The sequence below is a fragment of the Panicum virgatum genome, chromosome 2N (assembly GCF_016808335.1).
Source record: "Panicum virgatum strain AP13 chromosome 2N, P.virgatum_v5, whole genome shotgun sequence".
NCBI lineage: Eukaryota > Viridiplantae > Streptophyta > Magnoliopsida > Poales > Poaceae > Panicum > Panicum virgatum.
The window spans coordinates 47,378,136-47,390,443 of record NC_053146.1 but is presented as its reverse complement, the minus strand read 5'-3'; the positions used below and the strand labels follow the sequence as shown (position 1 = coordinate 47,390,443).

Here is a 12,308-nt window from a genome sequence, read left to right as displayed (position 1 = left end):
GAATGTAAGGCATTAGAGGATTTAAAATTGTACCCAAATATAAGCCATCCTAGGATTCTTTGGATAAAAAAGGCATACTAATTTTCTTGACTTTGGTGCTTGTTTTATAAAAAAATCAATTGCGATGGATCGGGGAGCAAAAAAAGACATGCTAATCTCCTTGATTTTAGTGAGCAATTGACTAACTGAACAATGCATTAATAAGGGATACATGCATCTTTTCTCTATCTCTACCTCTATAACTTTTCATAAAAATTTAGGATGCCCTACATTTCAGACGGAGGGAGTATCTCACAAAACAACACATATATCATATTCATGTGCAATGTACAAATTAAAGCTACTCAGTTAGACGCTTTCAGACAAAGCAAGTGAAACAAAACATAAAACAATTACCTGGCGTTGCTTTCAACAATATCGAAACACATGGATGCTGATCAACAGATACAAACATGTCTAATCCAAAGTGAAATAAGGGACTCTTCCAACATTCCAAGCCATCCGACCCTCCAAACCTTCTTAAACCCCACCCATTCCCTTCAACCGTTCAACACACACTTCAAAACTAACATCTCCACACGCCACCGTCAGCTCTTCCCTTTCCTCTCCTCGCCGTACCACTGCTGCACGCAAAGAGAGCCATGGGCACCCTCGTAGGGCACGTCGCGCCGGGCGCCGGCTTCCTCCTCATCGGGTTGTGGCAGCTGTTTGTTGGAAAAATAGACAACTTTAAGTTTAAATTCCGAACTAGATTTATTATAACGAGAATTAAACCTAGCATGCATGACTCTAACATACTAGACAGTACGTATATCATAAACATGATCTCAGAAAACATGATTATGAAACAGATCTGATCAAAAAATACGTACTGTGCGGGAGCCGCCGGGAAGACGAAAGGTGCAGACGAGACGAAGACGGTCCTTCGAACGGAGCGCAGCAACCGGCGTTGCAGACGACGGTATGCCGCAGCTCCTGACTTGGACGGAGGACGAGCCGTGGCGAAGAAGATGAGCAGTCGCGCTTAGCGCTTTCCAAAAACCTTATTCGCCCTCTCCCGGTGCAGGATCACAAGAGCGAGCGGTTCCGGAGACCTGCTCTCCCGTTCGCCGGTGCACGCCGGCGTTCGGGATGGAGCAACTACGAAGGCGGCGCAGCAGCGAGGAGAGGCAAAACCCTAACTCGATTAGATCGTCTTATGAATTCCCAAACCTAGGGGACTCCACGTATAACGATCTATGGTGCACTTTTTCCATGAAGGAGGTGGTCCGTATTTAAAGGGAGAAAAAACTCCTACACCCTCGTCCATTAGCAATACGGGACTAATAGATGGTGTACCTCCTCTTAGCGCTAATGGGCCTTTGAGATTTATTAGGATTATTTATATGGGCCAAGCCCATAAATCTAACAATGCACATCTGGTATCTCAGATTTAACCACTAAGAATCTATAAGCAATGCTCCTCTGAGCATATCCTAGAAAGACATAATCCACTGTATTAGGTCCCAACTTGCGCTTCTTTGGAATAGGCACATTAACTTTCGCTAAGCACCCCCACGTGCGCAGATAAGAAAGTGATGATTTTCTCCCATTCCACATCTCATATGGAGTTTGATCTTGATTCTTGTTTGGAACTTTATTCAAGACATGACACGAAGTCAATATAGCCTCCCCCACCATGCCTTAGAAAGACCAGCTGTGTCTAACATGGAGTTAACCAAGTCAGTCACCGTGCGTTTTTTCCTCTCGGCAATCCCGTTTGATTCGGGAGAATAGGGAGGCGTCCTCTCATGAATAATTCTATGCTCCTCACAGAATTCATCAAATATTTTGGGAAAATACTCGCCACCACGATCTGACCTTAGACGCTTCTCTCTAGTTGATTCCCAACTTCCGCTTTATAGATTTTAAAGTAGTCTAACGCTTTGTCCTTAGTTCGTAACAAATAAACATAGCAAAATCTAGTCACATCGTCAATTAATGTCATGAAGTATCTTTTCCCACCTTTTGTCAACACACCATTCATCTCACATAGATCAGAATGTATGAGTTCTAGAGGTGCCAAGTGTCTCTCCTCAGCAGTCTTGTGAGGCTTCCGAGGTTGCTTTGATTGCACACACTATGGCACTTAGAACCTTTGGCAATGGTGAATTTCGGAATTAAACACATGCTGGAAAGCCGAGACATCAAACCAAAATTTACATGACACAAACGTGAATGCCAAACACTCGCATCATCGCTAACGTTGCCACAAATATGGTTCACTGACTTATTACAAAATTCAGCAAGAGAAAAGCGGAACAAGCCCCCGCAATCATAGCCTTTACGAACGAATTATCCATGTTTCGACACGACAAATCTATTGGACTCTAACACTACCTTAAACTCGTCCTTGTATAGGACTGACCCGCTGACCAGATTCTTGTTAATAGTGGGTACATGCTGCACGATCTTCCCCGAAGTAAACTTCGGATCTACCGTGCCAACACCATGAACAGAAGCATGTGAGCCGTTCCCCATTAGCACGGAGAAATCCCGGACGGTCTGGTAAGAAGAAAACATAGAGATGTCAGCACACACATGAACATTAGCACCCGTATCAAGCCACCAACTCGTGGATTGAAAAACTGAAAGAACTGTAGGTAAATTACCGTACCCATCTCCAGTGTTGCTTATGGTCTCCATGTTGACATCCTTGGACTCATTTGCTTTCTTGGCCCTGCGGTCTGCCCGATCCGGGCACTCCTTGGAGAAGTGTCCAAGCTTACCACATACATAGCACTTTTCCAAAGTCTTGTTCTTCTTCTTCTTGAGGGTAGTGGTCTTGTTAGGCTTGTTGTTCCCTTTGTTCTTGCCATGTGGGAACTTTTGGACCAGGTTGGCGCTGGACTAGCCTTGATCTCCTTTCTCAGGCACGTCCTTCTTCCAAGCCTTCTCCTCAACATCAAGAGTCGCTATCAGATTTTCAACTGATATCTCCTGTCTCTTATGTTTCAGAGTTGTGGCGAAGTTCCTCCACTGGGAAGGCAACTTTGCAATAATGCATCCAGCCACAAACTTGTCGGGAATAGGACACTTAAGGAGATCAAGATCCTTGACAATGCACTGCACCTCATGCGCCTGTTCCACCACAGAACGGTTATTCACCATCATGTAGTCATGGAAACTCTCCATGAGATACAGTTCATTGCTCGCATCTGTTGCATCATACTTTGCAACCAGAGCATCCCACAGCGTCTTCGCCTCTGTCTCCTCAATGTACACACGGACTAATCCGTCTGACAGATTGCTAATGATACATCCGACAAAGAGATTATTGGCCTCATCATACTTCTTCTGCTCTTCAGCAGTAAGTACGCCCTCAGGCTTGCCAAGTCTCATGTCCCAGATGCGCATAGCAGTAAACCAGAGGCGAACCTTGGACTTCCAGATCTTAAAGTTCATGCCAGTAAACTTTTTTGGCCTCAGTGACTCAGCGAAACCAGCCATTGTTAAATCAACAGATTGCCTATAATAAGGTTTTTGGATTGTTGGAAAAATAGACAACTGTAAGTATCTGATCACAAAATACGTACTGTGCGGGAGCCGCCGGAAAAACGAAAGGCGCAGATGAGACGAAGACGATCCTTCGAACGGAGCGCAACAACCGGCGTTGCAGACAACGGTACGCCGCAGCTCCTGACTTGGATGGAGGACGAGCCGTGGTGAAGAAGATGAGCAGTCGCGCTTAGTGCTTCCTAAAAACCTTATTCGCTCTCTCCCGGTGCAGGATCACAAGAGCGAGCGGTTCCGGAGACCTGCTCTCCCGTTCGCCAGTGCACGCCGGCGTTCGGGATGGAGCAACTACGAAGGCAGCGCAGCAGCGAGGAGAGGCAAAACCCTAACTCGATTAGATCGTCTTATGAATTCCCAAACCTAGGGGACTCCACGTATAACGATCTATGGTGCACTTTTTCCATGAGGGATGTGGTCCGTATTTAAAGGGAGAAAATCCCCTACACCCTCGTCCATTAGCAATACGGGACTAATAGATGGTGTACCTCCTCTTAGCGCTAAAGGGCCTTTGAGATTTATTAGGATTATTTATATGGGCCAAGCCCATAAATCTAACAATGTTCAGCCACACCCGCCTCTTCTTGCTGCGGCCGGGCTCCTACACGGCGCCGGTCTGGTTCCCTGTGCGGGGCGTCCGGCACCTCGAGCTCATACTGATCATCGTCGGCACGGTGATCTCCATTCTTATGGAGCTGGTCATCGGCCCGGAGAAGCACCGGCCGTTCGACGACGACGGCACCATCCCGTCCAACCACCTCCACAACTTCGAGCACGCGTCCATCTCGCTGGGGCTGCTCCTCTTCGCCGCAGTCACCATCCACATGGATCGGGTCCGGGCGCCCAATCGCGATGCTGTGTCGCAGCTCGTGGCCGCCGCGGTGTTCGCGCAGTAGCGGCTCATCTTCCACCTTCACTCGGCGGATCACATGGGCGTGGAGGGGCAGTTCCACTGGCTGCTGCAGATCGTCATCGCCGTCACGCTCGCCACCACGCTCCTCGGCATCCCCTACCCGCGGAGCTTCACGGTGAGCCTGGTCCGGTCGGCGAGCCTCGTGTTCCAGTGCGTCTGGTTCATCGTCATGGGCGTCATGCTGTGGACGCCCGCGCTCATCCCCAAGGGCTGCTTCCTCAACCTCGAGGAAGGCCACGACGTCGTCCGGTGCCGCACCGATGAGGCGCTCGACCGCGCCAAGTCGCTCGTCAACCTGCAGTTCAGCTAGTACCTCACCGGTACCATGGTGTTCGTCGTCATCGTGTACCTGCAGCTCACCAGACTGAAAGGATCGGGTGCTCTAGCCTAAGAGGGGGAGGGGGTGAATTAGGCACTAATAAAAACTTAGACCTATGGCTCCAACTAGTTTGCACAAAACTTAAACTAAAACATGCTATCTAGATGTGCAACTAGGTTGTTCTAGTGTGAAACCCCTATCCCAAAAGAGTTTAGCAACCTATAGTCTTTCCTACAAAGAAATTACTCTATGACAGTAAAGACATACAAATTGCTAGTATGAAATGCGGAAGCTAAATGAGCGGGATAGGAGATAGCAAACTCTTGACGCGGGTGTTTATCCCGTGGTTCGGTTAGCCACACAGGCACACCTACATCCACGTTGTTGTAGCACTCCCTAAGAGTATTGCTACTCGGCCACCAAGTCTCTTCCGTGAACACAATCACGGTCACCTTGGCCCCGGGTTCCACTAAGGAGCTTCTCCACAAAAGATGGGGGTCTCCACGTCCCCCGCACAAAGATGTCGTCGCCGCTCCACACCAAGTCGGAGGGTCGATGACGTTGCCGGCGAGCCTTCAAAGCTCCAAGGTGCCGGCACACCGAAATCTTCTTTTGGTTCAGTTAAGAACCACAGCACAAAGGCTCTAGGCCTTGCAAACTCACTCACTAAGAGCTATCCTTTACACAACACTCTCAAAGTGTGCTAAGGGCTAAGGATATGATCACTATGCTCTTGTATGGTTTGGAGTTGTTCTTGAGTATGTGTGGGAAGTATAGCAACTCCAGCAAGCTTCAAATGGCCGGGTGAGGCGTATATATAGGCCACCAATTCTTGTAGCCGTTGCTCCAATGGTCAGCAGAAAATCTGCATATCATCGAATGAACCGATGCCTCTGTTGGGGTAGCGTCGGTTCATCCGGTCACTCTCAGACCCAAAGTAGCCGTTGAACTCCTGACAGCTGACACAGTGACCACCGGTTCAACCGATGCTTAGCCGTCGGTTAATCCGGTCACTCACAGCACTCAACTCTTCTACTGACGTCATTACACCGATGGTATGCACCGATGCTTCACCGGTTCAACCGGTGCTGAAGACTTGGCTTTTGCGCGTCTTGCATCGTCTCTGGTACACAGTATGCCCAATACACCGATGCCCCTTTTTGAACCATCGGTTCATCCGGTGCCTATAAGCTGACTTGGCTTCGATTCCCTTCTACACCAAAATACAATGGCGTCGGTTCTTCCGACAACCATCGGATGCACCGATGCTCAGGCGTTGGTTCTTCCGGTGCTACCGACCGAAGAGCTTTCAGGGCGCTGCCCTGAGACCCGCGTGGGGCGGCTCCCCCTCGACCCCCGTCCGCTAACCGGGTAGCGGAACCCCCGTAGGGGCGGTCCTTCGGGCCTATCTACGCCTATCTTCTTTTTCTCTTTGTCATCACTTGAACCTAAAAGCCTGAGAATGGTCATCTTAATAATCATATTAGTTCTATTGATTGCGTTGTTAATTGATCACTAAAATCACTCGAAATGGCATAAATGGTGCAATGTTTGTTTCACAGACTCTACCCCGAGGAGCCACGGTACGTTCCGCTGGTGAAGGCAGGCAGCGGCGGTGGCAGCGACAGCGACGACGGCCGGTTCAGCACCGGAGACGACCACGGCGTCGAGGACGATCTCGAGGCCGCGAAAGGTGGCTTCGGACTGGTGGTCAGGGGCACAAGGCCTATGGAAATCGAGAGGTGAAATCATAGTAACGGGATACCCCAAGGTTAACAAGTTCGTGTCATCGTGTGATTACAGTGCACTCCGACGGCCGCATGTAAATTGTAGCAGCTGTTATTTCTTTCAATTTTTCTTCTTCTTAGTGATCTGCGTGGTTGAGTGGCCAGACCCGTAATTCAGGGTGAATCTGTGCTTGTCAGACGATTTGTTTATTTAAGCGCGTGCTCCATGGATTCATTTGGTTGTCAGTTTCCTTTGTGAATGGAGAGTTGTACCTGAAGACTTCGTCGAAAGTGAATTCTTTTGAGCCCACGTAGCCATCAGTCACCAACGCAGCCTTCGGGGTCGTATTGTCGATTTCACTGCAGTGCACATGCAGTGCAGAAAGCCATGGAACTAGAGGTATAAATTGGTATTCTATACTATTTTTTCAAAATAAAATCTCATTTTGAAAAAATAGTCCAAAATTTTGAGTTACAAAGGATTGAAGATGAACCTAAAGATCACCGATTTGTACCCTTAAATGGAACAGTATCGCCGCGACAACTCCGGCCTCACGGCTCACGCTAGTGGCAGCTTGAGTAGACATTTGCATGAGTTCGCGATATATAAAAAAAAGAAGCGGCATGTTGCTACACATGATGTGATAGTAGGTTTTGATCTCAGCAGAGTTATCGCCAACGGCAAAGTATCACATTTCCGCATCATTTTGGGGTCCGCGCAGCTATATCTTTCGATTAATCAGCGGCTGCCAGGCTGCCGCGGGACCTTCTCTGAAGATTCAGTTTGCATTGCTCAGCAAGGCACTGGAGGTAGTGGTCTCTTACTACTTCTTCCTCCCACATTCCCATCATCTTTCTTGGTTAGAGTGAGGACACTGCTCCAGGACTATACAATTCCCTCCTTGATCGCGAAAGCAACACTGATTACTTCTCCCAAGCAACGTTTATGCTCATGAAGACCACGAGCGTGTCCATCATTGATCAATCGCGATAAATATAATAACCATCAGTTTGTGCAGAAAGCAGGGATCGCAAGCAACATGACAACGACAGGCAACAAAACAAATTCCGGTTCGCCTCTGTGCCCCATTTCTGTTCCGGGGCTTCCACTCCTAATTCAGAGCTGAGACGTGACAAAGCTGGAAGCTGATCAGGCCACCATTTCAGGGTCTCTTTCTCCATGGGGCCGGCCGTGACGCCGCGGTCAAAACCAGGTGGCTTGAGCAGCCGGGCAACCTGGTGCACGCCGCGAAAAGGTAACGGCTGCTTGGGGAGTTTTCAGGGGCGCTTACGTGCGATGACTGCTAGGAGTAAGCAAATGACTGGGTGGACCGAAGCGACAGGTTTGCTTGTCCCGAACAGCGCGTAGCCGCCAGCTGATGCCAGCTATATCTTGGGCAGTTTGAGAAGATCACGGATGCTCCTCTGTTTATACTTTATACTTGCACAAATGGGTAGATCTGGGGGGTCTTCATGTGAGTCAGGATTCGGAAGCACCCGTTCGGTTTCGGCCAGGCACTGACAGAGGCGACGGCAGAAGTTAGCCTCTGCACTCCACATTGGTTTTTATAGGACCTGATCACCTGAGGCTGAAGTTGCGATTGTTTGTTTTCATTACCTAGCGTTGAAGAAACAGAGGACAATCAATGGTGTCAAGCTTCATTGAAAGCAGAGATCAAGTGGACTGAGTTCTGAAATTGCAAATAATTTATTTACAGAGAGAAGAAATTCCAATAATAATATGACTACTACACGTGCATGACGTGCCGTATGCCTTCACTGTTTGGGCCGCCACAGTTTTGATGGGTCGGAGAAAATAAGAGAAAGAACCACGGAGCCCACCATACAGCGGATTAAAATGTAGCCCAGTTAACGAGTAGAGACACAAGAGACCGGCCCAGGTGACGTTCCAAGCAGAATCTCTTTTTTTTTCTGAGGGCAAGCAGAATCTCTTCGTGTTTCCTTTCCACCCACGATCTGAATAAACGAACTAAGCCTAGTAAGTTCAAAATCTACAATAGTTCAAAATTAAACTAACCAACATCAAACATTCAGTGTTACCTCAAAAAAAAAACATCAAACATTCAGTGATAGAAGTAGATGTGGATTTGTCCTGCGTATTCATTGTGAACATACAACATTATGACATAATCGTTTGCAAAAAGAGAAACTGACCTGGTTTGGTAGATAAATGTATGTATTTGAAGTTCGAAAATTTAGAGTTATCCAAGAGCCTACTGCTCGTAACTTCGGTTAGTCGTCCGCCAACTTGGAAATTCACATGTAGAGAACCAGACCAACAATTGTGCAATCATCTCAGTGAAGACCATCTGAAAAGAGATTCGAGAAACCATTTGATTTTAACAATGAACAGTCAACAGATCCACCTTAATTTTCTCAGTTAAAAATGTTAGTATTGATCTCCACCGGGCCAGTCCAACGACTGGGCCAACCTTGACTCGCGTCCTGATCGGGGACGCCCAGCCCAAGATGAGGCTGGTGGGCCCCCGTCGCGCAGCCCTATAAAGTGGAGGTGGGGATTAGAGGCTCTGAAAACGAGGTTCGCCTGTCGCCGCTATTCCCCACCTCAAAACCCTAACCCGATCAGAGAGGGAGGCTGCAGCGGCGGGAAGCGCCACCATGCCATCGCCGGAGCGCCGTCACCACCGCGTCGCGTCTCCACTGCACCGGCCGTCGCCGCCCCTGAGCGGATCTTCAGTGCGGGACACGCCATGGAGGGGCTACGAGCAAGGTGATTTCACCAACAGAGAACACTTTAACCACTCGATCTACGCCCTAGTCGATCCAATGGTTTAACAATGGTATCAAGAGCCTCGATCTAGAGTGTGGATCGAAATGGGGAAGGATTCGAACTCGAATCACAAAGAAAACAGAGAAGAATTTTCGATGCAAATCGAAGAACACAGAACGGGCTTTGACCTAACCCTAACCCTAGAACAGTTAACAGCAGAGCAGATCGGGGAAGAGGCTTGCCCCACAGCCGTCGGCCACCGCGGCGGACAAGGGTACTCTGCTCCGCCGCTAAAGAAAAAACCCCGGCCGAGCCAGAGCTTGCGCGGGAGAGCACCGCTGCGGGCTTCGCCCGTGCGCGGAAAAGAACCGACGAGGAGCCTCTCGACGGCGACGCGCCCACACTCCGGTGGACGCGCACGCCAGCGAGAGGGCCCGCGCCGGCACCAACATCGCGTCCTCCGCCCAAGGGCCGCCGCCTTTTGGTGTGCGAGGAAAAGAAACACAAGAAAGAAGAAAGAAACTCGGCGGTCCCTGGCTCGACGGCGGCACGCCTGCGCGCGCGCGACGGCCAGAGCTGCCGGCGGCGGCTGCGATGCCTCCTTCCCCGGCGAGCTCTGCTCAGACCGTCGCCTCCATTGGAGATAAAAGAAAGGGGAGGAGAGCGAGAGAGAAGAGAAAGGAGGCTCGGCGGGAGCCGGCCATGGCGCGGCGGGCGGACCGGCCGGCGCGGCGGCAAGATGCCACCGGCGGCGGCGCCGGACCCGAGCTGGGTCACAAGGAACGGGAAAATGGTTAGGGTTTTGGGGGTGAGCACCGGCGCCTGCCGGTTTTGGTCCGCCGAAATGGCCGGACGGCCGTCGGATCGGAATCCGATGGCGAGCGGCGCCTGGGCGGCTCGTGGGCGGGAATGCGGCCCGTGAGGGAAAGGAGGGCGAGCCGCACCGGGCCGGTTTGACGGCCCGATCGTAGGCTGTCGGGCCAAAGGCCCAGGAGGGCGTGTGCGAGCAGGCCGCGGGCCAAAATCGCAAGCGGGCTGCTTCAACAGAAAAGAAAATTTCAAGTTTTCTAATTTCAGAAGCTTTTCTTGATATTTTTTTTATTGTAGTTTTAATTTCTATTCAATTTTGCACCAACGTGTATATTGTTTAGAGATAAAAGAGTACAGTAATGCTTCTGAAAATAGAATTCCTACATGTTTCCGCTGCAAAGCTTAAATGGTTGCTCCTTCAATTTAATTCGAACCAACGGGACAATTAAATTTTAAGAGCATGGTTAAAGAGTTTAATTTGAGTAAGTTTTGTACAGTTTTATCTCTATTCAATTTTGAACCAACGAGATAAATTGTTTAGGGGGAAAATAAGTACAAAGTACTATTTCTGAAAAGAAAGAAAAGTTTTCCGCTGCCATAAAGAAAGAAAAAGATTTCCGGTGTTATACTGTTGCTATCTTTCAATTAAGTCGGAACCAACGAGAAGATTTAATTGGAAGAATAGTCTTAAAGTCTTAAATAAGTTTTTTCCTGTAGGTAAAAGATAGAAATCCTTCCGCTGTTTAAAGTCAAAGCTGAGTTTTGGCATTTTAATGCCATTTGATGTCTCAAAGATAATTCTCAAAGAAGAACAAATTAAATTTAATTATGATATTGTTATTTTCTGATCAACGTTGATGATAACAATATTATAATTTCATGAGTTATAACCTAAAGTTTAAAAGTTTAAAGTCTCTAGTAGATGTTTCATCAAAGTGACTATTTTTCAGAGAATAGACAAAGAACTGCTCTTAAACTAGAGAAACATATTCTCCAAGTTTTTGCTGCAATAAAGTTGATTATCTTCTAATTAAATTCGAACCAATGGGAGAATTTAATTTTGAGGTGCAGATATATGATTTTAAAGTTTATTAAGTTTTCCATTCATTAATTCTGTTTCTGCCCAACGGTGATATAGAATTGAAAGTAAAGGAAAGTTATATGTTTTAATTTTGACCAACGTTAAATTGAGACATACAATTCTTCCCAAGTAGAAAGAAAATAATAGACAAAAGTTGATTCTGATCAACGCTACAGATAAAGTTTAGAGGTTACTCAGCTGTATAGTTGAGGTTAAGAAAGAAAATTGCTTGTTCCATTCTGACTTTTAGTTGATATGGAAAGAGATGCAATTGTTTTCGAAAAGTTTTTGGTTTCTCTCACTAAAATTTTGCGAATATTGTAATTCGTTAAATTTTTTGATTAAATTGGAACCAACGGGAAGATTTAATCAGAAAAGAAAGTATATGTGCATGTTTTAGTCATTGTGACCAAAGTTTTATCACTATATTATGTTTTTTTCTTGTCCTTCAACAGTAAAGATAATGGTCGAAATGAGCTTGGCGCACGTTAAATTTGACCAACGTTGAATTAAACATGCGTTGCAAATCCTTTCAAGTTTTATACCGCATGTCGGAAAAGTTTTTGGCACTTGTGTCACTTATATCCTACATGACAGGAAAAGTTGTGATGGATCATGTGCTACTTGAGTATCACATAAAAGTAAAGAAGTCTGGGGGAGCTTTTAAAGTTATCCCAGTAATTCTCATGCACTACTATAGTGACTTGAAAAGAATAAAAAAAAGATTGTATGCGAACCAAGATTGCAAGCATGACTTGCAAAAGTATAGCAAAATGAAGAACTTGATGAGTTCTTGAAAGTGCAACAAATCAAGAACTCTGAGGAGCTCTTGAAAAGGAACGAGGAAATGGTACTCCAATTATTTTGTATGACTTGGTCATATGAATAAAGTTCTAGTAATGAAAGGATCCTCATTCACAAGTGTAAAGATAGTTTCGAAATTATGGCAGCAAAGTTTGTGCCATATTTCGAGGGGGAGAAAGTTTAGAAAGACAAGAAAGATTAAAATGTAGAGAGAATTTCCCCGCAAAGTTAAATGCGATGTATTTTTTAAAAGTAAGGATGATCTATTAAAGTGAATGTGACCGAAAAAGGAGTACAACGGTCATAATGTTGATACCCTAACCATAAAAATAAGCAAGATTTTTGGAGTT

At 47.0% G+C, this 12,308-nt stretch overlaps 1 pseudogene; it reads left to right on the top strand.

The window, feature by feature from the left end:
* Positions 1-584: 584 nt before the first annotated feature.
* LOC120658864 lies at positions 585-6,757 on the top strand (annotated as a pseudogene).
* The last annotated feature ends 5,551 nt before the right edge of the window (positions 6,758-12,308 follow it).